The sequence below is a fragment of the Triticum dicoccoides genome, chromosome 4B, assembly GCF_002162155.2.
Source record: "Triticum dicoccoides isolate Atlit2015 ecotype Zavitan chromosome 4B, WEW_v2.0, whole genome shotgun sequence".
NCBI lineage: Eukaryota > Viridiplantae > Streptophyta > Magnoliopsida > Poales > Poaceae > Triticum > Triticum dicoccoides.
This window is the reverse complement of record NC_041387.1, coordinates 437,701,286-437,723,517: the sequence shown is the minus strand read 5'-3', so window position 1 is coordinate 437,723,517 and position 22,232 is coordinate 437,701,286.

The following is a 22,232-nucleotide window of genomic DNA, read 5'->3' as shown; positions in this document are numbered from 1 at the left end:
TGTTCTTCTCAGCAGCTGGAATACTCCTGGTATTCCTCTTTGGTGCAGACTTGGCCTTGGGGCAGCTTTGGGTGCTTCCTTGGGCTTAGATGTTGCAGTCCCTGATCTAATAGCATCTCCCATAAGCTTTGGTGCCTTTGGTGCTGGTGCAGCAAGCTCTTCTTCTTCCATCATGGAAGGTTTCCCAACAACTCTGGCCATGGTCTTGTTGACCCTTTCCTTCCTTTTCTTTCCTTCAGCAGCTGGATCTTCAGGCATCTCAGGCAGTTGAGTTGATGCTCTGGCTTTGGACATTGGTTGTCTCCCTGCAGGCCTTTTGATCTGCATGCCTGGCTTTACTGCAGTTGAACTAAGCACCTTCTTGTGCACTACCTTCTTGGAAGTAGCTTCATCCTCTTCAGCTCTATAATCCTCATCTTCAGAGTCTGAAGTTCTCTTCTTCCTTTGACTGGTAGCAGCCTTAGGCAGGTTGTTAGGAGTGCTCCTACTGCCTTCATCTGAAGTGCTGGAGGGACTAGTGCCCTCACTCATTTGCATCTACCCTTCTGACCTGTTCTGACAGTCACTCTGGTCTGACATGCTGCAAACTCTGACTGCTGACCCTGTGAAGAGTTATAGATGAGATGGAGTGGATGAGCATCACAAAATGCAGAAATTTTTGCAAAAGAATGATTCAAAAATTCAGGTTTAGTTTTCCACAGAAAGCATTTTGGATCAACCGATTTTCAAACTCGGTGATACCGAAGCATTTTTGGAACCTAAATTGATGAACTCGGTTGGACCGAGTCACAGTTCGGTGGCACCGAGACTGCTAGGGTTTCACAAAGTCCTAAAATCGGTCGCACCGATTAGCAATTCTCGGTCAGACCGAGAGTTACTAGTGCAATGTCATAAGCCAAATCGGTGGGACCGAGTTTTTCTACTCAGTGGGTCCGAGATGGTTTCGGCGGAAACCTAACCCTAAATTTTCAAATCTCATCTAATCTACGGATTGCATTGACTGGATCGGAGTGTTTCAGTCGTGGCAAGAATCAATAAGAACACAATGTGCTAGGAATCGGACGAGGATAGCACAGTGATCGAGTCCATACCCTAGCTTGGCGATGAACTCGCTACGGTGGCAACGGCGGGGTTGAATTCCGTTGACGGCGGCGGAGACCAGTGACAGGAGGCGGCTGGTGACGAGGAGACGATCCGGAGACCTTGGAGGCAGAGCGAGCTATTGCGCGGGCGAAGGGTTTCGGAGAAATTTCCAAATTTTGCCCGTGACTATATATAGCCCGACCCTGTCGGTGTGACCGAGTGGAACAACTCGGTGGCACTGAGATGCATAACTGTTTTCAGTTATAGCAACTCGGTGTGACTGAAAAGTTCAAATCGGTTACACCGAGATTGAAAACCTAGATCGACTTAGTGATCTCGGTAGGACCGAAATGGAGGAATCGGTCAGACTGAGAATCACAAAGAAGTTTTGGAAGTTTAAGTCTATGACAAATCGGGGATTCCGAGTGCTCCTCACACAGAGTGGTTCGAATCTGACTTGATCAAATTTTGTGATGTAGCATGAATAGAGTTTGAGACGAGAAAAGCATAGATAGCTAGAGAAAGTTCTTAGGCATTCTTGTCCATCCACTTGGCCAAAAGAAGGAAGAACCAAACAATCAAAACAACAAGTGGATGTCCTTGAATGAGTAAAATATGCACCAACATGCTCACACAATAAGATGGCAAAAGAAATATGTGGCAAAGCATGCACAACCAATTCTAGCATCTATCAAACAATTGGCGATGACTAGGTCATCTATATATGAGTATATTGACTTAGGAGTCAAATGATAAACATTTGATCATAGGTCATACTCATCGTTTAAGCCCAAGTGGGGTTACCACTTTTACATAATGCATTGATGTGTTCACACCATTAGAGTTGCTTTGACTCAAGTCTTAGAGTTAAGCTCCCCCTAAATGTGAGATCCCCTTTTAGAGGGATGAACTAACCTTGGGTTTTGTCGATGATGACTTCATGTAGGTTTTGAAGATGTGGATGCTCAATGTTGATGTAGATCATTTGGAGCAATCCATTGGAGTGAGTTGCACTTTCAACATACCTACATGGGTTAGTCCCACAAGGAACAAACAAGAATATCCATAGACATAGAGTGATGCACACACAAGATGATGTCCATGAAAACATTAGGTTACCTTGTTCCTTGCCTTACCAACATGAGGGTTTGTGACTCCTTGAACTAGTGCAAGATGTGGAGGTTGATTGCACTTGTCCTTGCCATAATAATATGAGTGAAGAATGTTGGCGGAGTCACCCTCAAGAACTCTCTAGTTCTTCTTCGGGATCCACATCATCTTGATGGGAATCCTTGGAGTTGTAGTTGTACTTGATGAAGTAGAACTTGACGTAGTCTTGGGAATCCACTTGACCGAGACCTTAGGTGCTTCTTCAAATGCATCAATCTCTTCTTGAAGCTTGTCCTTGCCTTTATGGTCTTGTGGTGGAAGATCATCTTGAGCTTGTGTTCCCTTGAAGGAAGTAGGATCATACTTCACTTGTTGAGGAACAAACTTTGTTTTGGAGTATTGATCTTCTTCCCACTCAACTCCATTGGCATTGAACTTTCGTTCAAAACCAACACCTTGATTCTTCCGGTGCCTTCCTTGCTTGCGTACAATTTCCTCGAATTGCTTACTCCCGGCAAGGCTCTTGTAAACACCTTTATCTATAATTCCCTTCAATAAGCTATTTTCTTGCTCAAGTGTAACTTGGCTAATAGAATCATTAGTGGAATCAAGAGAACTATTAGAAGCAACAATATTGGATTTGACATTATTATTGTTACTACTAGAGGAAGTATCTTTCTTGTACTTGTTACTAGACTTGACTTGAGGCATGTAAGTAGATAGGAGTAAACGCTTGGCAATGTAAGAAGAACTTTTCTTACGGAGATCATCATTGATTGCTTTTAAGAACTCATGCTCTTCCTCAAGATTGAGCTTTTCAAAGCATAACTTCTCACGAGCCCTTAAAAGTTCTCGATGATTTTCGAAGATAGTTTCATGAGCTAACTTAAGAGTGTTTAGTTCTTTAGTTATAAGCTCAATCTTCTCCTTATCATTGTCATTCGTTTTATCTTGTTTAGCATGATTAATTGATGTTTCATCATAGTATTCATCACTAGAGTTGTCAACAAGTAAATCATCATCCACAAGCAAGTCATCTTCATCACTATTGAAATCAACATACTCAGGATGTGTTACCTTTAGACCTTTGGCCATGAAGCATCTTCCAATTCCTTCCTTTGGTGAATCAAATATGTCGTAGGAGTTGGTTGACACAAGTGCTAGACCGGCAACACCTTCATCTTGAGTATATTCGGAGTCGGAGTGATAGCTTCTCTCGGAGTGTTTGTTGGAGTCGGAGCCGGAAACCCATTCACCAACATGAGCTTGATGTCTTTGTTTTGTGTAGCTCCTTGATGACTTGTCCTTCCTTTCCGAATCTTTGCTTCTCCGTGAGGATCTTCGTTCATAACGATCATCTCTACTCCTTCTCTCTCTTGGTGGTGATTCTTCTCTTTTGCTTCTTCTTTTTGGAGAATCTTCTCTTCTTTTGTAGGGTGTCGTACACTCATTGGAATAGTGTCCAGGCCTCCCACAATTGTAGCAATTGCGCTCTCGACTAGAAGATCTTTTGTCATGGTAAGACCTTGACTTGGAGCTTCTTTCTTTGCTTCTACTCTTGTAGAATTTGTTGAAGTTCTTCACCATTAAGCTCAATTCTTCATTGAAGGTTTGTTTCTCACTTGATGATGCGGGGGCTTCACTTGAGGCTTTGTAAGCACCACTTGACTTGTTGTGAAGTTCCTCCTTATCCTTGAGTGACATCTCATGAGCAACAATCCTTCCGATGACTTCCGTTGGCTTGAGATCTTTGTAGTTTGGCATCATTTGGATCAATGTGCACACGGTATCATACTTTCCATCCAATTCTCTTAGGATCTTCTTGATGATGAATCTGTCGGTCATCTCTTCACTCCCTAAGCCGGCAATCTCATTTGTAATAAGAGCAAGCCTAGAGTACATTTCAGCGACACCTTCACCATCCTTCATTTTGAACTTGTCAAGCTGACTTTAGAGCACATCCACCTTGGATTCCTTGACGGATCGGTACCTTCATGCATATCAATCAAAGTGTCCCAAATTTCCTTTGCATTCTCAAGACGGCTGATTTTGTTGAATTCTTCGGGGCACAAACCATTGAAGATGATATCACAAGCTTGAGCGTTGTATTGCAGCATCTTCAATTCTTCCGCATTAGCTTCACGGTTCGGCTCTCTCCCATCAAAGAATTCACCTTGCAAGCCAATACAAATAATAGCCCAAACGGCGGGGTTATGTCCGAGAATATGCATTTTCATCTTATGCTTCCAACTAGCAAAATTAGTACCATCAAAGTAAGGACCTCTATGGTGATAATTTCCCTCGCTAGATGCCATACTCTCCTAGGTTGTGAGACCAATGCTATGACCACCAAAAGCTATGGAAATCAAAGCAAATGGAGACCAAAGCTCTGATACCACTTGTAGGACCTTGAAGTATGTCTAGAGGGGGGGTGATTAGACTACTTGACCAATTAAAAACTTAACCTTTTCCCAATTTTAGAGTTTGGCAGATTTTAGCTATCTTAGGACAAGTCAAGCAATCATCACACAATTCAAGCAAGCATGCAAAGAGTATATAGGCAGCGGAAATTAAAGCATGCAACTTGCAAGAAAGTAAAGGGAAGGGTTTGGAGGATTCAAACGCAGTTGGAGACACGGATGTTTTTGGCGTGGTTCTGATAGGTGGTGCTATAGTACATCCACATTGATGGAGACTTCAACCCACGAAGGGTAACGGTTGCGCGAGTCCATGGAGGGCTCCACCCAAGAAGGGTCCACGAAGAAGCAACCTTGTCTATCCCACCATGGCCATCGCCCACGAAGGACTTGCCTCACTAGCGGTAGATCTTCATGAAGTAGGCGATCTCCTTGCCCTTACAAACTCCTTGGTTCAACTCCACAATCTTGTCGGAGGCTCCCAAGTGACACCTAGCCAATCTAGGAGACACCACTCTCCAAGAAGTAACAAATGGTGCGTTGATGATGAACTCCTTGCTATTGTGCTTCAAATGATAGTCTCCCCAACACTCAACTCTCTCTCATAGGATTTGGATCTGGTGGAAAGAAGATTTGAGTGGAAAGCAACTTGGGGAAGGCTAGAGATCAAGATTCATATGGTAGGAATGGAATATCTTGGCCTCAACACATGAGTAGGTAGTTCTCTCTCAGAAATGGTAAGTTGGAAGTGTAGGTTTAGTCTGATGGCTCTCTCCACGAATGAAGAGGAGGTGGAGGGGTATATATAGCCTCCACACAAAATCTAACCGTTACACACAATTTACCAAACTTGGTGGGACCGATTCAACAGACTCGGTCGGACAGATTTAGTAAATCTAGTGACCGTTAGTGATTTTCGGTGGGACTGACATGCAACTCGGTGATACCAATTCGGTTAGGGTTAGGGCATAACGTAATCTCGGTAAGACCGATTACACAAACTCGGTGAGACCGATTTTGGTAATAAGCTTTCCAGAGAGTTGGTTAGGTAAACTCGGTGGGACCGATTTGCTCTTTTCGGTGAGACCGAAATGTTACAAAAGGGAAACAGAGAGTTTACATTGCAATCTCGGTGGGATCGATCGTTCACTTTGGTTTGACCGAAACGTTACGAAGGGAAACAAAGAGATTACAATCCCATCTCGGTGAGACCGAGATCCCTATCGGTAGAACCGATTTGCCTAGGGTTTGTGGCAGTGGCTATGATATTTGAACTCGGTGGCGCCGGATAGGAAGAATCGGTGTGACCGATTTTGGCTTTGGGTTTAGGTCATTTGTGGATGTGAGAAAGTAGCTGAGGGTTGTGGAGCATATCACTAAGCACATGAAGCAAGAGGCTCATTAAGCAACACCTCATCCCTCCTAGATAGTATTGGCTTTTCCTATAGACTCAATGTGATCTTGGATCACTAAAATATAAAATGAAGAGTCTTGAGCTAATGAGCTTGAGCCAATCCTTTGTCCTTAGTATTTTGAGGGATCCACTTTCATCATCCATGCCATGCCATTCATTGAGCTTTCCTGAAATAATAGTCTTGGAATAGCATTATCTCAATGAGCTATATGTTGTTATGAATTACCAAAACCACCTAGGGATAGTTGCACTTTCACCAACGGTGTCGGTGTCAAAACCGGCGGATCTCGGGTAGGGGGTCCCGAACTGTGCGTCTAGGCGGATGGTAACAGGAGACAAGGGACACGATGTTTTACCCAGGTTCGGGCCCTCTTGATGGAGGTAAAACCCTACGTCCTGCTCGATTAATATTGATGATGTGTGTTACAAGAGTGGATCTACCACGAGATCAAGGAGGCTAAACCCTAGAAGCTAGCCTATGGTATGATTGTTGTTCGTCCTATGGACTAAAGCCATCTGGTTTATATAGACACCGGAGAGGGCTAGGGTTACACAGAGTCGGTTACAATGGTAGGAGATCTACATATCCGTATCGCCAAGCTTGCCTTCCACGCCAAGGAAAGTCCCATCCGGACACGGGACGAAGTCTTCAATCTTGTATCTTCATAGTCTTGGAGTCCGGCCGATCACGATAGTTCGGCTATCCGGACACCCCCTAGTCCGGAAGTCCCTCAAACGGGTTGCCTCACAACCAAACAGTGATCATCCACGGATCACAAGCGGAACCATACTCGGTTCAACGGGTTACCTTGTAACCAAACGGTGATCACTCACGGATCACAAACGATACCACAACGGTCAGTCTCACTGACATCATCATGATTCAACCAGTGCAATGCAAATAACTTAGTGTGCAAGATTTCTTTATAAAAGTTGATCCATGGTGTGACTTACTTATGAACAGGGCCCTTATCAGCGGGCGCGGCTATCGATAGATTAATACACTCTGCAGAGGTAGCGCACTTTCCCCACACCACGGAACCCATGGCCTCGCACTCCTATTCGGGTGGACCAACGACATTCTGACAGAACTCTCCCATTGCCATGACACTCTTTCGGCCACTCCGACCAACTCCCCACCGGGCTAAGTCATGGGTGGCCACGTGCCTACCAAAGGCAAAACGACCACCGTCATGGAAAATAAACGGTCCCAAACGGGTACAAGGTACCATAACAACAACAGGCACACAATGTTATGTCTGCTTACCGGGCCAGGGTAACGCACGCCCATAACCTTCCCTCATTGGAGGCACCGGCAAGAGGCATGACAACGGGCCGACTAACGGCCTCTGCATACTAAGGCAAATGTGGTTGCACATGTCAGCCCGATTCAGTGGCACCATGACCCGATCAACTTTATATTCAAGTTCAATTAACATCAGGTTTAACTTGAAATAAAATGCTCAAGTCACCATATGCCATGATCATGCAACCATATGACATGCATCACATATCACTTGGAAACAACAGATCAACCTTATCAAAGTCCTACTTGCACAAATCATCACTCAACTTACTGGTTCTTTCTTACTGGTCATTTATACTCATAATTTTTGTTGTCATTTATCATAAGAAACTCATCATGCATATATGAAAAATAATACCGATATTCATCATACCAAAGTCATGTCAAAAATCATTTAGTCAAACTACCCATGTTATATCTCACTAGTTCAAGCACTCATTTCTGTTAACTAAGCATCTTGATCATGACAAACTATTCTAGCACAATCAATGTTCATAATAATAACTATATGCAAAAATTATCATATTTTCAAGTTGGAAAAAATCATGGATATTGCAAAGACACCATGAAAATGTTGTTATGGCTTGCCTTAGTGCAGAGGAGCTTCAGACTCCCCATGGATGCCTTCAAGACTAGATTCTTCTTCTGAAAATAATTCAAATGACAAAAAGAAAATATCAAGAACTCTTCTGAAATTACTTGAAATTCTAGACAGCAGAGAAAAATCTCATCTTGGGTGTGCTACTAGGATTTTCCAGCACAATGCAAAAAGAATCAACTCATTTGGACTTGTAGTTTAGGAGTTACAGCTAGTCAAAGTTCTGGTCAAAATTTGAATTAAATTTGAATAAAAGAAAAACCAGGGGGTGACGTCGAAGGCGTAAACTAGCAGGGCGCCACCACTCATACCACTTTGGGCGCGGCTAAGTGGCTGACAGTGGGCCCCAGCTATCAGGTCGGAGGGGGAGGGGGAGTGAAGCAGAGTCGAGCGGCACGGCGGTGGCGCTTTCTCCGACGAGGAGTGCCCGGCGACGAGATCTGAGAGGATAGGACGGAAGAGGGGATCGTGGCACACCTGCCCGTACCCGTAGCATGGCTAGGGGTGGCTGGACGGGGTCAGAATGGAGCCCTCCAGCGGCGGCAACGGGTGGAGCTCGTTGGAGATGGCGATTCCGGTGAGGCAGGGCCGGTCCAGCTGCTCCAACGACACCAGCACGCACCAAAGGGTCACCAGGGACACGCCGGAGAAGTCAGTGGAGCTCGAGCAATAAAAATAGGGGTTTCTTTGGAGCATACTTCTCTGAAGTGATTTTCAGGGAAGAAAATGAATATTTTTATTTTATGAAAAATATTCCTTGGGCTTTTGTTGGAGTTTTTAGATAAGGAAAGATGAGCTAGGGTTGGATGGGTCACTTGGGTGAAAATCAAGGGTAGGCCCAAGTGTTCAAGTCCATTTGAATTGATTCAAAACTCCAAATCCAAAGCAAATGCAAAAGAAAGTCCAGAAAAAGAGAGAAGGGAAATCTAGGTTGTCACAAACCTCCCCCACTTAGGATGAATCTCGTCCTCGAGATTCGATTGCTTGGGAAAACAATTCTAGGTAGGTTGTCCTTACAGATTCCTCTCTTTCCCAGGTTGCTTCTTCCTTGGTGTGAACCTTATAAAAATTGATTGCCTTACTGCGTGTGAACCTTTCTGCCTCATCCAAGATTCTGAACGGTCTCTCCTCATAGATCAAATCCTTGGCAAGCTCAATTTCTAACATATCAGTCTTCTTCTCAGGTGGTGAAATACACATTCTCAGTCGTGATACATGGAACACGTTGTGTACTTTCGACAATTCTAGTGGCAATTCCAACTGATAAGCAACTGTGCCAACTCGGGTCATGATTGGGAACGGACCAATATATCTTGGTGCCAATTTGCCTCGGGTCTGAAATCGCTTGATTCCCTTCATGGGTGTGACTCAGAGATACACGTGTTCTCCAGGCTCAAAACTGACTTGCCGGTGTTTGGCATCATAATAACTCTACTGTCGTGACTTAGCCAACTACAATATATCTTGGATTTCCTTGACTTGTTTCTCTGCCTCCAATATTAAATCAGTTCTGAAGATACGACTGTCTCCAATTTGAGACTAGTTTAATGGAGTGCAGCACTTATGGCCGTACAAAACTTCAAATGGTGACATCTTCAGACTGGTTTGGAAACTATTGTTGTACGAGAATTCTGCATATGGTAGACAATCTTCCCATTTGGGTCCATGGGCTAAAGCACATGCTCGAGGCATGTCTTCAAGGATTTGATTTTCTCGCTCGGTCTGACTGTCTGTCTGTGGGTGATAGGTTGTGCTGTATTTGAGGGCGGTCCCCAAAGCTTGATGGAGTCGGGACCAGAATGCAAAGGTAAAGAGTGAACCTCGGTCTGAAGTGATTGTTTTTGGCACTCCATGCAAACTGACAATCCAGGACACGTATAATTGTGCAAGTTCATCAACACAAAATGTGGTGCGGATGGGAATAAAATGAGCCACTTTAGTCAGGGTGTCAATGATGACCCACACAGCATCATTGCCTTGGTGAGTCCTGGGTAGACCGGTGATAAAGTCCATGCAGACATCATCCCATCTCCATTGCGAGAAGGGTAGAGGTTGGAGAAGTCTGGCGGGTTCTGGTGTTATGCATTTACTTTGTTGCATATGTCACAACAAGCAAAAAAATATACGATGTCCTTTTTCATTCCATCCCACCAAAATATCTGTTGAAGGTCTTCATACATTTTAGTACCTCCGGGGTGTATCAAATATGAGGACTCATGTGCTTCTGCCAAAATCTTCTTTCTCAAGTCTGCTTGCTCGGGTACGCATATCCGTCCTCGAAACCTGAGTGTACCCAGTGCGTCCTTAGAGAAATCCTGAGTCTGGCCTTCTCGCAGACGTTTGAGATGTCCTTGTAGAATTTCATCGTCAGCCTGGGCCATGCGAATCTCATCCTCGAGAGTAGGATTTACTTCCAAAATATTTGCAAGGCCGTCATTTACAATTACCAAATTAAGCTGGGCAATCTCTTGCTGGAGTTCAGGGGGCAAGGACTCCATCATGGCATTTAAACTGATAGGCTTGCGACTGAGGGCATCAACAACTACGTTAGCTTTTCCCAGATGGTAATTTATTCCCAGATCATAGTCCTTGGCCAACTCAAGCCATCTTCAATGTCGGAGGTTTAAGTCTGGCTGAGTAAATATATATTTTAGACACTTGTGGTCGGTAAATATTTGACATCTTTTCCAATGAGGTAATGTCTCCAAATCTTTAGAGAGTGCACAACAGCGGCCAGTTCCAAATCATGTGTAGGGTAGTTTCCTTCATGGGGTCGTAGCTGACGAGATGCGTAAGCTACTACCTTGCCATCTTGCATGAGTATGCACCCAATACCTTTTCTGGATGTGTCACAATACACATCAAAGCTGTGGTAAATGTCTGGGAGAGTTAGTACTGGTGCTGATGTTAATCTGGTTTTTAGCTCGTTAAAGCTCTTCTCATAGTCCTCAGTCCATTCAAACTTCTTATCTTTCTTGAGGAGCTCTGTCATAGGCTTAGCAATCTTGGAAAATCCTTCGATGAACCGACGGTAATATCCGGCTAATCCAAGAAAACTCCGAATTTTGGATACTCTCGTGGGTGCTGCCCAATCAAGCACATCTTTTACTTTGTTGGGATCCATTGTGATGCCTTCTGCCGATAGAACATGTCCCAGAAATCTGACTTGTTTGAGCCAAAACTCACACTTGCTAAATTTTGCATATAGTTGATGGTCATGGAGTCTCTGTAAGACTGCTCGTAGGTGTTCCTTGTGCTCTTCATCACTTTTTGAGTATATGAGAATGTCATCGATGAAAACCACCACAAACTTATCCAAGAATTCCATGAACACCTTATTCATCATATGCATGAAAAAGGCTGGGGCATTTGTGAGACCGAAAGAAATCACCGTATATTCCTAGAGACCGTAACGGGTAGTGAACGCGGTCTTAGGAATATCTTCCTTCTTGATCTTGAGATGATGGTATCCGGTCCTTAAATCAATCTTGGAAAATACTTTTGCCCCACTGAGTTGATCGAACAAATCATCAATCCTTGGTAGCGGGTATTTTTTCTTGATGGTGACATCATTCAACCGACGGTAGTCCACACACATTCTGAGACTGTCGTCTTTCTTGTCTACGAATATTGCGGGTGATCCCCATGGTGACGAGCTTGGGCGAATATATCCTTTCTGCAGCATCTCATCCAGCTGTTTCTTTAATTCCACGAGTTCGGACGAAGGCATTAGATAATACTTTTTGTACAATGGTGCAGTGCCAGGCACAAGATCAATTGCAAACTCAAGCTCTCTGTCTGGGGGCAGTCCGGGCAATTCCTCAAGGAATACATCGAGAAATTCACTGACCACAGGAATCAGATCCAATTTTTCGGCTAATGCTATGAAGACCAGTTCTCCTCTGGGTATACTTTTGTGGGCATATGTCGGTGTTCTGGGAACGGGGGTCCCCAGACTTGCCTGCCTGCGGCCTGCGTGTGGCTCGAGGAGTGGCCCAGTACGGCCCATCTTCATCAACTCAAGCTCGAGACCCTCGCGAGGGGCCAAGCCTCGCGGGGCAGACGACGCAAGACTTCCTCAGGAGCGGCCTCACCAGGTAGGCCCGCGAGGAGGCAGAGAGATCAAGGCAGGGGTACCTCGCGAGGTGCTTGTGACGCAAGGCATGACGATCGAGGCCAGGTGGGCGCCAGATGGGCGCCGGCCTGTCCAGTGTCCTTGTTCCCTCTTTGGTGCAAAGGGGGCAAGCGCAGGCGCAGAGTACCGAGGCATCAAGCAAAGGTTACCATTTCGGTGCAACGAGACCAAGACCAGCAAAGCGGCAGGACGGAGGTCACCGTGGAGCCCAAGACGGCGTCATCGCCAGTGCCTTTGGCAGTCGAAGACCAACTTTAGTCAGGATAACTTGTACTATATGTTCCCCTTCAAAATGGCCGTTGTTGGCTCCCTTCCCGCTCAATATTTGGGAAGAGGACCAGGGCCTCTATATATAGAGATAGCTACCATACTAGGAGGGGCACCTTAGGTTGGGATCGATCGAATCCTTCCCAAGCAGAACACCACCACAAGAACGCCCCTCGCGAGGCTGTTCATCCTCTGTATTGTTCATCATCAGCCCCTGAGGCAATCCACCACACCACAAACTAGAGTAGGGTATTACACCACATCGGTGGCCCGAACAAGTATAAACCTCGTGTCCCTTGTGTTGTTCATCGTGTAGCTTAGATTCATAGCGAGGCGTTGGGACGTGGATCGATAGGGGGAAGATCTCCGCGCGCACCCCAGATTTCGAACCTTAAGGGTTTTGCCGGAACCTGATATCCGACATTTGGCGCGCCGGGTAGGGGTGCACTGGAATCTTTCTTCCATTGCTCCACGTTCGATCGTTCGTCGCATCCATGGCTGACGCTCGCCGAGCTCGTGTCGAGCGTCGGGCTACTCTTGTCGCCCGTGTCGCCCAGACAGCCCCCGTCGGTGGGCCTCCCCGTCATTCTCTATCACCTGCCGCCACCGGCCCAGCAGGGAACGAGCTGCAGGCGTCGTTGCTGCATCCCTCGGTGCGGCGGGATGGCTGCACCGCCACTCCATCGCTGACTCCAGCCAGTTCGTCATCGCACGCTCGTCGCTCTCCCACGGCCGCGTAGGCCGCGCTGCTCCTGGCACGCGAGCTCCTGCACTACTGTCCCGTCGACGACCTCTACGACGAGTGGCTCGCTCGCATCACTGATCTTGTCAGCGCCGCAGGGGGATCTCCTGCATCGTCCCTCTCGCTGCCTCGCCCTCCGTCCTGCATAGGCGACGCAGCTCAGGAGGTGCCTCCGCCACCTCCTCCCCAAGAAGGTTCCCTGGCTCGAAGGTGCGTGGCCCCTGGACGAGACCCACCACGTCCGGTGCCCGCACGGCAAGAAAGGAGCTGCCAAGAAATCCCTCGTCCTCAAGAAGGTGCTCGCGTGCTCCCTGCTCCGGCACACCAAGACCGCACCCCTGCGCCAGCACGTCAAGACCCCGCACTGCCCCTGGCAGCGACGCGCAGGAATCCCCAGGAGCAAGCCCCGCGTCCGCAAAAGGCTCTGGTGGCCACCACCGGCTGTCGCGCCTTCACCACCGAGCTACGTAGTGTCGCCTGGCCGGGCAAGTTCAAGCCGGATCTGCCTCCTCGCTACGACGGCACTGCTGACACCGCAGAGTTCCTGCAGTTCTATGAGCTGGGCATCGAAGCGGCCAACGAAGACGAAAAGGTCATGGCGAATTGGTTTCCCATGGCGCTCAAAGATGGTGCCCGCACCTAGCTCCTGAACCTGCCTCCTGGCACGATCTTCTCTTGGGACGAGATGCGCACCCGCTTCATCGCCAACTTCCAGGGCGCTCGCGTCCGTCCTATAGTCGTGAGTGACCTGCGCCGCATCAAGCAGCAACCTGGGGAGACCTTGCAGAAGTACATGCAGCGCTTTAACAGCGCACGCCTCAAGATTCCCAAGCTGACCGAGGAGGCCATCATCTCGGCATTCTCTGACGGCATCTGCGACGTCAAGATGAAGGAGGAGCTGGCAATCCACGAGGATCTATGCACCTGTCTGGAGTTGTTCAACCTGGCGACCAAGTGCGCAAGGGCTGAGGAAGGGCGCGTCTCCCTTCTCGAGCTTCCAGCTACTGACCCAAAAGAGAAGAAAGCCAAGGCCAAGGACGTGAAGCGCAAAGGAGCGGTCGTGCTCACAGCAGAGCCAGAGACGAAGTGCAGCAGGGACCAGCCGGAGTCATCCAAGGGCAGCCGGTACTGCGTGTACCACGACCTCCACACCCAAAACACAAACGAATGCCAATAGCTCAGGGCCATGCGAGAAGGACGTATCGGTCAACGCCTCGAGCGCAACAATTGGGGCTACAGCCGAGGAGGAGGAAGAGGTGGAGGACGATGGGACGACCGAGGCCCTCGCCAGGAGTGGCGTGGCCGCCCTCGTGAGGATCGCTGGTAGGACCAGCCTCGCAAGGGGGCTTGGAGGGATCAGCCTCGCGAGGATCGCCCGTAGGGCAACCCAGGCCTTCCTCCTCTGCCACCACCGCCAAGAAGGAATGACGACCATCATCAGGGCGAGGGGGCTGGGGGCTTCCAGGAGCCGCGTGCTATCGCTTGCATCCTGGGCGGTGCCCAGGCCCCAGCCTCTCAGCGCATCTTCAAGCAGTTTTCTCGCGAGGTGAACGCAGTCCTCCCCAAGCTCGAGGCCACGCGCCCTCTCAGGTGGTCCACGTGCGCCATCACGTTCAGCTCAGTAGACTATCTCCAAGCGTGCGGCTACAGCCGGTGTCCTCCCAATGCTTTGTTCCCCAGTCATCAACAATGTGCAAGTCACCAGGACCCTCATCGATGGCGGCACAGGACTCAACGTTCTGTCTATCGAGACGTTCAACAATCTCCAAGTGCCATATGATCAGCTTCATCCAACCAAGCCTTTCTCAGGAGTCACTGACGGTTCCACCACTCCGATAGGGCAGGTTCGCCTCCCTGTCACCTTCGGGCAGCGCAAGAACTACCATACCGAGCTCATCGACTTCGATGTTGCCCACATTCGCCTGCCATACAATGCCATCCTCGGGTATCCAGCCCTGGCCAAGTTCATGGCATTGACTCATCATGGTTACAATGCCCTCAAGATGCCGGGAAGCGGCAGAGTCATCACAGTCCCCTGCGAAGAGAAAGATGCGGTGTGCTCTCTCGAGCGTGCTTTTCAAGCTGCATCAGTTGAGGACCCGGATATCAAGAGTGGGAACCTTCCCGAGGCAGTTCCTAAGAAGAAGAAGACATCGCCCAGCTCAAAGCCTCAGGAGGCAAGCGTCTCCGGAGGTGCCGCGTCAGGATCTGCGCCTGTGCAAGGGGCGCCTCCCTCCATCGCATAGGAAGGCGCGCCCGGCGCCCTCCACGGGCAAGGCTCGGGGGCTCTCTCCTGGAGGGCCTCAGACCTTGCCAAGGTCACGAGGGAGGCGTTCGGGCACCACTTGGAGGCGTGCTTTGCGGCATGTTTCCCTTAGGAATGCATGGGGCAAGGAAGGCCCAACCCTCAGGAGTTCGTCACCAAGGTCACTCAGGGGCTGCAGGAATCAAGAGTCATGCGAGGCGATCGCCGCCTACCCGGCGTAGCCCCCCATCCAGGCGAGGATGGCAGGCTTCGCGTCTGCATCGACTACCCAGGGCTCAACCAAGTCACGTCTCAGGAGCGTTTCTGGCCTTCGCGCGTGGGACGCTGCGAGGGTCCACCTTGCGGCTACGTTAGCATGCCTTTCGGCCTGCCAAACACGGTTGTGGCTCACCAGCGTCTTATGCGGAGCATTCTGGAAGCTCAGGAGGCCAGGTCCCGCATGGTCCTGGCAGAGATGGAGATGGACCTTGAGGAGCCGCTCGGACCCCCAGAGCCTCCCGAGGCTCAGGGCTCAGATGGCTCATGAGGATCGGCTTCTTCATCGCGCATCATCAGCTGCTCCAACACCCGCTCTACAATGATATCAGGCGACATCTTTTGAGTTTCATTTTAGCTAGGAGCGCCCCCAGGGCTGCATTATTCCCAGGTCGCGTGGGCTAGTCCCTGCGGCATGTATCCCTTTTGCTTATGTCTTTAGTTTACCTTGCTGGGGGCGCCTCTCGGGCTGCATCATCCCCAAGCCGCTCGGGCCTGGCCCAGTGGCATATATCTTTCCCGCATCTATCTAAGTTGGTTTGCCTTCATACTTGACCTGCCTATGATTATCATCTGCCTCCTACCACAGGCCTCTTCTCCCTCATGCAAATCACTTGCACGTTAAAAGGAGGCGCCTAAGCATCGCAACTTAGGAGCTCTTATTGGCTCTCCAGCCCTCACCCCCTGTCTTTGTCCACGACATCGCTATTGGGGAACGTAGTAATTTCAAAATTTTCCTACGCACACGCAAGATCATGGTGATGCATAGCAACGAGAGGGGAGAGTGTTGTCCATGTACCCTCGTAGACCGTAAGCGGAAGCGTTATGACAACGCGGTTGATGTAGTCGTACGTCTTCACGATCTGACCGATCCAAGCACCGAACGTACGGCACCTCCGAGTTCAGCACACTTCAGCTCGATGACGATCCCCGGACTCCGATCCAGCAGGGTGTCGGGGATGAGTTCCGTCAGCACGACGGCGTGGTGACGATGATGATGTTCTACCGACGCAGGGCTTCGCCTAAACACCGCAACGATATGACCGAGGTGGAATATGGTGGAGGGGGGCACCGCACACGGCTAAGGAACGATCACGAAGATCAACTTGTGTGTCTAGAGGTGCCCCCCTGCCCCCGTATATAAAGGAGGGAGGGGGGAGGTGCGGCCGGCCCCCTAGGGGTGCACCTGGAGGAGTCCTACTCCCACCGGGAGTAGGACTCCCCCCTCTTGCCTTGGTGGAGAAGGACAGGGGGGAGGGGAAAGAGGAAAGGGGGGCGCCGCCCCCCCTTCCTTGTCCTATTCGGACTAGGGGGGAGGGGGCGCGCGGCCTGCCCTGGCCAGCCCTGCTCTTCTCCCTCATGGCCCATGTAGGCCCAATAACCCCCCGGGGGGTCCCGGTAACCCCCCGGTACTCCGGAAAAATCCCGGTTTCTCCCGGAATGATTCCGACATCCAAATATAGGCTTCCAATATATCAATCTTTATGTCTCGATCATTTCGAGACTCCTCATCATGTCCGGGATCACATCCGGGACTCCGAACAACCTTCGGTACATCAAAACATATAAACTCATCATAAAACTGTCATCGTAATGTTAAGCGTGCGGACCCTACGGGTTCGAGAACTATGTAGACATGACCTAGAACTATTCTCGGTCAATAACCAATAGCGGAACCTGGATGCTCATATTGGCTCCTGCATATTCTACGAAGATCTTTATCGGTCAAACCGCATAACAACATACGTTGTTCCCTTTGTCATCGGCATGTTACTTGCCCGAGATTCGATCGTCGGTATCTAATACCTAGTTCAATCTCGTTACCGGCAAGTCTCTTTACTCGTTACGTAATGCATCATTCCGTAACTAACTCATTAGCTACATTGCTTGCAAGGCTTTATAGTGATGTGCATTATCGAGAGGGCCCAGAGATACCTCTCCGACAATCGGAGTGACAAACCTAATCTCAAAATACGCCAACCCAACATGTACCTTTGGAGACACCTGTAGAGCTCCTTTATAATCACCCAGTTACGTTGTGACGTTTGGTAGCACACAAAGTGTTCCTTCGGTAAACGGGAGTTGCATAATCTCATAGTTACAGGAACATGTATAAGTCATGAAGAAAGCAATAGCAACATACTAAACGATCAAGTGCTAGGCTAACGGAATGGGTCATGTCAATCACATCATTCTCCTAATGATGTGATCTCTTTAATCAAATGACAACACATGTCTATGGTTAGGAAACATAACCATCTTCGATTAATGAGCTAGTCAAGTAGAGGCATACTAGTGACGTTATGTTTGTCTATGTATTCACACATGTATCATGTTTCCGGTTAATACAATTCTAGCATGAATAATAAACATTTATCATGATATGAGGAAATAAGTAATAACTTTATTATTGCCTCTAGGGCATATTTCCTTCAATCGCGACCTGGCATACCAGCGGCGGCTGAGCTCGCTCGATGGCCGGGGCCTGAGGACGTAGAGCATTTGCATTTAACCATCTTGCAGGAACGTACCACCGTCAACGGCCCAGAGCCAGGCGCAACCCGCCTTGAGGTAAGGCCTCGTGAGTCCCGCACTGGCTCACGGGTGCCCAGATACACCTCATCTAGCCCTACCGTGCCAACCACGTGTCAGGGCGGGGCTATACACGCCCCGGGGGCTCCTCTCGGAGGGGAGCCCCCCTCCCACGTACCAGTGGAAGCACCATGCTCCGTGCTGGCTGATGACACTACCGAGGAGCGGCTATGCCCGTACATATACGGAAGTGCTATGCTCCGCGCTGGTGATAAACAACTGAGGGCAGCCCACGGCTATATCAACCTTAGGGAGCCCAGAGCTCAGTGTTTGGCCTCATCGCAACGCCTCCCCTCAGGAGCGTCACGCGAGGGGACTAGACACGGGGGCTGCACCCGGGCCATGCCTGAGCGCACGCCACCCAGCCAGGTCCCTCGGACCTGGTCGTCACGCGCCTCTCCCCGAGCGGAGCCAAGGTATGAAGACCATTTGAGCGTCAAGGGGGACTCCTGAGCATCGCGACTCAGGATCCTAACTGGTACATAGCCCCTCACTCCTTAGTTCCGAAAGGCTAATGGCGGTTGAGGTATGCGCGGGGCCGGGCCCTGCCGACGTAGAACGACAGATCTACTCCTACACCCCCTCCCTATTTGTTGTTTGCACGTCAAGGGGGACTCCTGAGCATCACGACTCAGGAGCCTAACTTTCCACGTAGCCCCTCACTCCTTGGTTCCGTCCTGGTGATTCAGTTGGGGCTAACGGCAGCTGAGGTATGCGCGGGGCCGAGCTCTGCCGACGTAGAACACAAAGCAAATAGGAAGGAAACCGCAAAATCTCACAAATTCAGAAGCAAATATTACAAACCATAAACTGTCCTTGCGATACCAAACACAAGTTTAAACGCCTCCACGAGGCACGATGGATGTTGCAGGAGTTGAAACAGGAAAGAAGCCGCGAGGAGATCACCCTTGAGCAGGACCCTCATTTTTCGGGAGCCCCACCTTCGTGGTGGAGTTGCGCTTGTCAGCTCCACCTCCCGAGGCCGCGGAACCAGCAGTACCTGCCTTGGGCGCAATGGAGAAGGCGCGGAACTTCCCCAACAGGGCTTCCGCTCGGCCCTTCACGGCCTTAGTAGCAACGACGGAGTGCTCAGTGTCCACAGGCTCCAGCAGATCGTCAAGGTTGGCGCCAGGGTCGCGAAGGTAGATGTGGCTGAGGACCCGAGTCGGTGCTGTAGAAGAAAGGACGTGAGCTTCAACCTCGGTCATGGGGCCGATGCCATTCACGACCTCCTCAAGCGCTTCGACCAAGTAGGGAAACAGCTTGGCGGGGCCGTCCTTGGCTCCGGCCAGCGGCTTCTCCAGACCACCATCGTAAAGCGACTTCAGCGCCTTGCGAGATCTCTTCTTAAGGTCCATGAAGTCCACGCAGTCCTCAGCCAAGACCTTCGCCTTGGCGTCCAGCTCAGTCCTCTCCGCCTTTAGCTTCTGCTCCAGCGTCTTTAGTCGGCTGCGATCAGCGGACAGCTCGGTGTCGCGATCCCCGATGGCGGCCTCCCGAGCCTTCAACTCTTCCTCCTTTGCCTGGCGGCCACCAACCTCTTTGGCGAGCCTGTTGCGCATATCCTGCAACTCATGCTCCAACGCCTTGCAATGTTCCTGGGCGAGTGAAGCATCCTTCTGCGCAGCATCACGGGCGGCCATCGCGTGGGTGGCAGCTTGCTTCTCCTCCTCAGAAGCTGTCACATCCTGGCTCAGCACCACTCGGACGGAGGAGTCGGAGCGGGCCCAGCCAGAGATCAGCTCCAGGCGCCCGGCCACCAGGCGGGGGTTGGCGCCCTGGAGATCCTCTCACAACTGACCCAACTCAGCAGTAGCACAGTCCAAGGCGGCGGAGGAGGCAGAGGGGTCAAGAACCTGAGGAGCAGGAGGAGAAGACGGCAGCATGATCACGGCCCGGGAGGCCGGGACTTCCTGAGCCTTGGCAACCTCGCCAATAGCATCAAGCGCAGGCGCCTCTAGAGTGAGCGGGGCCATGGGGGCTGGCACCCCGCCAGAGCGCTCCCCCTGGCCTCGCGAGGATGATCGGGCAGGGGAGGTGCGAGCTCCACTGACTCTCCTTCCCGCAGCCGAAGGCGCGGCCGCAGTGGGTGAGCTTGCCCCAAGCGGAGCCACCGTGTCCCCCTTCAGCCTCTTCGCCGCAGGCGGCAGCCTACCCAAGCAATGGAGGATGTCAAGCCCTGACGACGAAAAATAGAGCAAAGCGGAGTTCGAGTACTTACAGGTCGGTCGTAGTGTGCTCTAGTAGCCTCCTGCCGAGCTTAAAGCCTGAGAGCCTCTTGCGGGGCGCAGCCTCGGGAGGCCCGGAGGCAGAGGAGGGCGCACCAGAAGGGCCGGAGCTGGCTTCCAGTAGTGCCGGGGCCGGAGTAGCCCCTTAAGAGATCAGCCCCGACCTGTCCTTCTTCGGGATCACAGGCAGGTCCTCCCCTCCTCGCCTGGCGTCGGCCTCATCGTCGTCCGGCAGGTCGTGGAGGATATTGACCTTACGCAAGGGGAATTCTCCCCCGTCTCCTTAGTGGTCTCCTCTGAGTCGCGCTCCTCTTCCTCCTCGTCTTCCTCCTCTCCTTCACCAGAATCATCGGAGGACAACTCCACCGGCGCCGCCGCCCCCTTACCCTCAGGAGGCACTGCCGGCACCAGGCCGCTCCCATCAAAGGTGGGCATGGCGTCCACCACCTATTCCCAGTCGTCGTGAAGAAACAGGGGGACAGGAGCGCCCTCCGGGCTCGCCACGTCCTCTCCAACCAGGAAGCGGAGAGCCATGGCCAGATCTTCATCAGCCAGGCCTCCAAGCTCGGGCAGAGATTGCTGTCTGCATCTCCAAGCCTTCACAACGGGCGCGAATGCGTCTGAAGAGGAGCCACCCAGTGCGCCAAGAACTCCCTCAAGAGCGAGGCCCCGGTCAGCTACGCCGCCTTCATGTTGCTCGGCCTCAAGTCGGCGTTCATCTTCTCCAGCACCAGCTTCGCCCGCCGGTCGTCAAGCTTCCCACGAGACCACGCCTCATCGGCCTGGGGCTGCCCCGTGGCCAGCGCCAGCCGAGAATTGATGCATCCGGCATCTAGCATGAACCACTTGCTCCGGAAGCCATCGGCCCTCTTCCGGCCTTCGAGATCGCGTTGGCTTTGGAGTACGCAACAAAGCTGGCAGACGCGGAGGCATGCGCGCTGGTGACTCGGAGGAAGAAGAAGTGGCACAGCAAGGCCACGGAAGGCATCACACTGACATGCGCCTCACAATAGTAGGCGAAAATCGATAGAAGGAGAACAGAGTTGGGATGGAGATGCAGAGCCTACAGCCTGTAATGGCGAAGGACAGAATAGAAGAACTCGGAAAAAGGAGGCACCAGGCCGGCAATGACGGCACTCATGAAGAAGGGATAGAAGGTGCTCCCCTTGTCCTCCGGCTGGGCGGAGCCGGTCCGGAGCACAGTCTCCCCCATCTCGCTGCCTTCCGCCACCGTCATCAGGCGCGTGAGGGCGAGATTCTTCTCCGTCATGTTGGGGGGATCCAGAGTCGGCGAGTACCAGTCCGATGGAGCCTCAGCCGCATTCTTGCATGGCGCCATTGCTCGCTAGGGGAGAGAAGGTGAGGCGGATCTGGGAATTTCGGAAGCAGGAGAGCAGGAGCAAGAAAGGGGATCTGGAGCAAGGTGAATGAGAGCAACGAAGGTAAGACTAATCCGGGCCAGCCTTTTTGTCTATTTGGCAGTTGACGAGGCAGCATGGGGAAGCGGAGACGCCCACGTCCAATCAACCGCCACGCGGCGACCAAGGCCGCAGGCTGTTTTGGCCCACGGTGCTCTGCACTTGCCCTTTTGCTTCACCGCTAAGCCAAGACCGAGCACGCCTTGGCCCCGGGGGCTACTGTCGGCGTTCTGGGAATGGGGGTCCCAAGACTTGCCTTCCTGCGGCCTGCGGCGTGGCTCGAGGAGTGGCACAGTACGGCCCATCTTCATCAACTCAAGCTCAAGACCCTCGCGAGGGGCCAAGCCTCGCGGGGTGGATGATGCAAGACTTCCTCAGGAGCGGCCACACCAGGCAGGCCC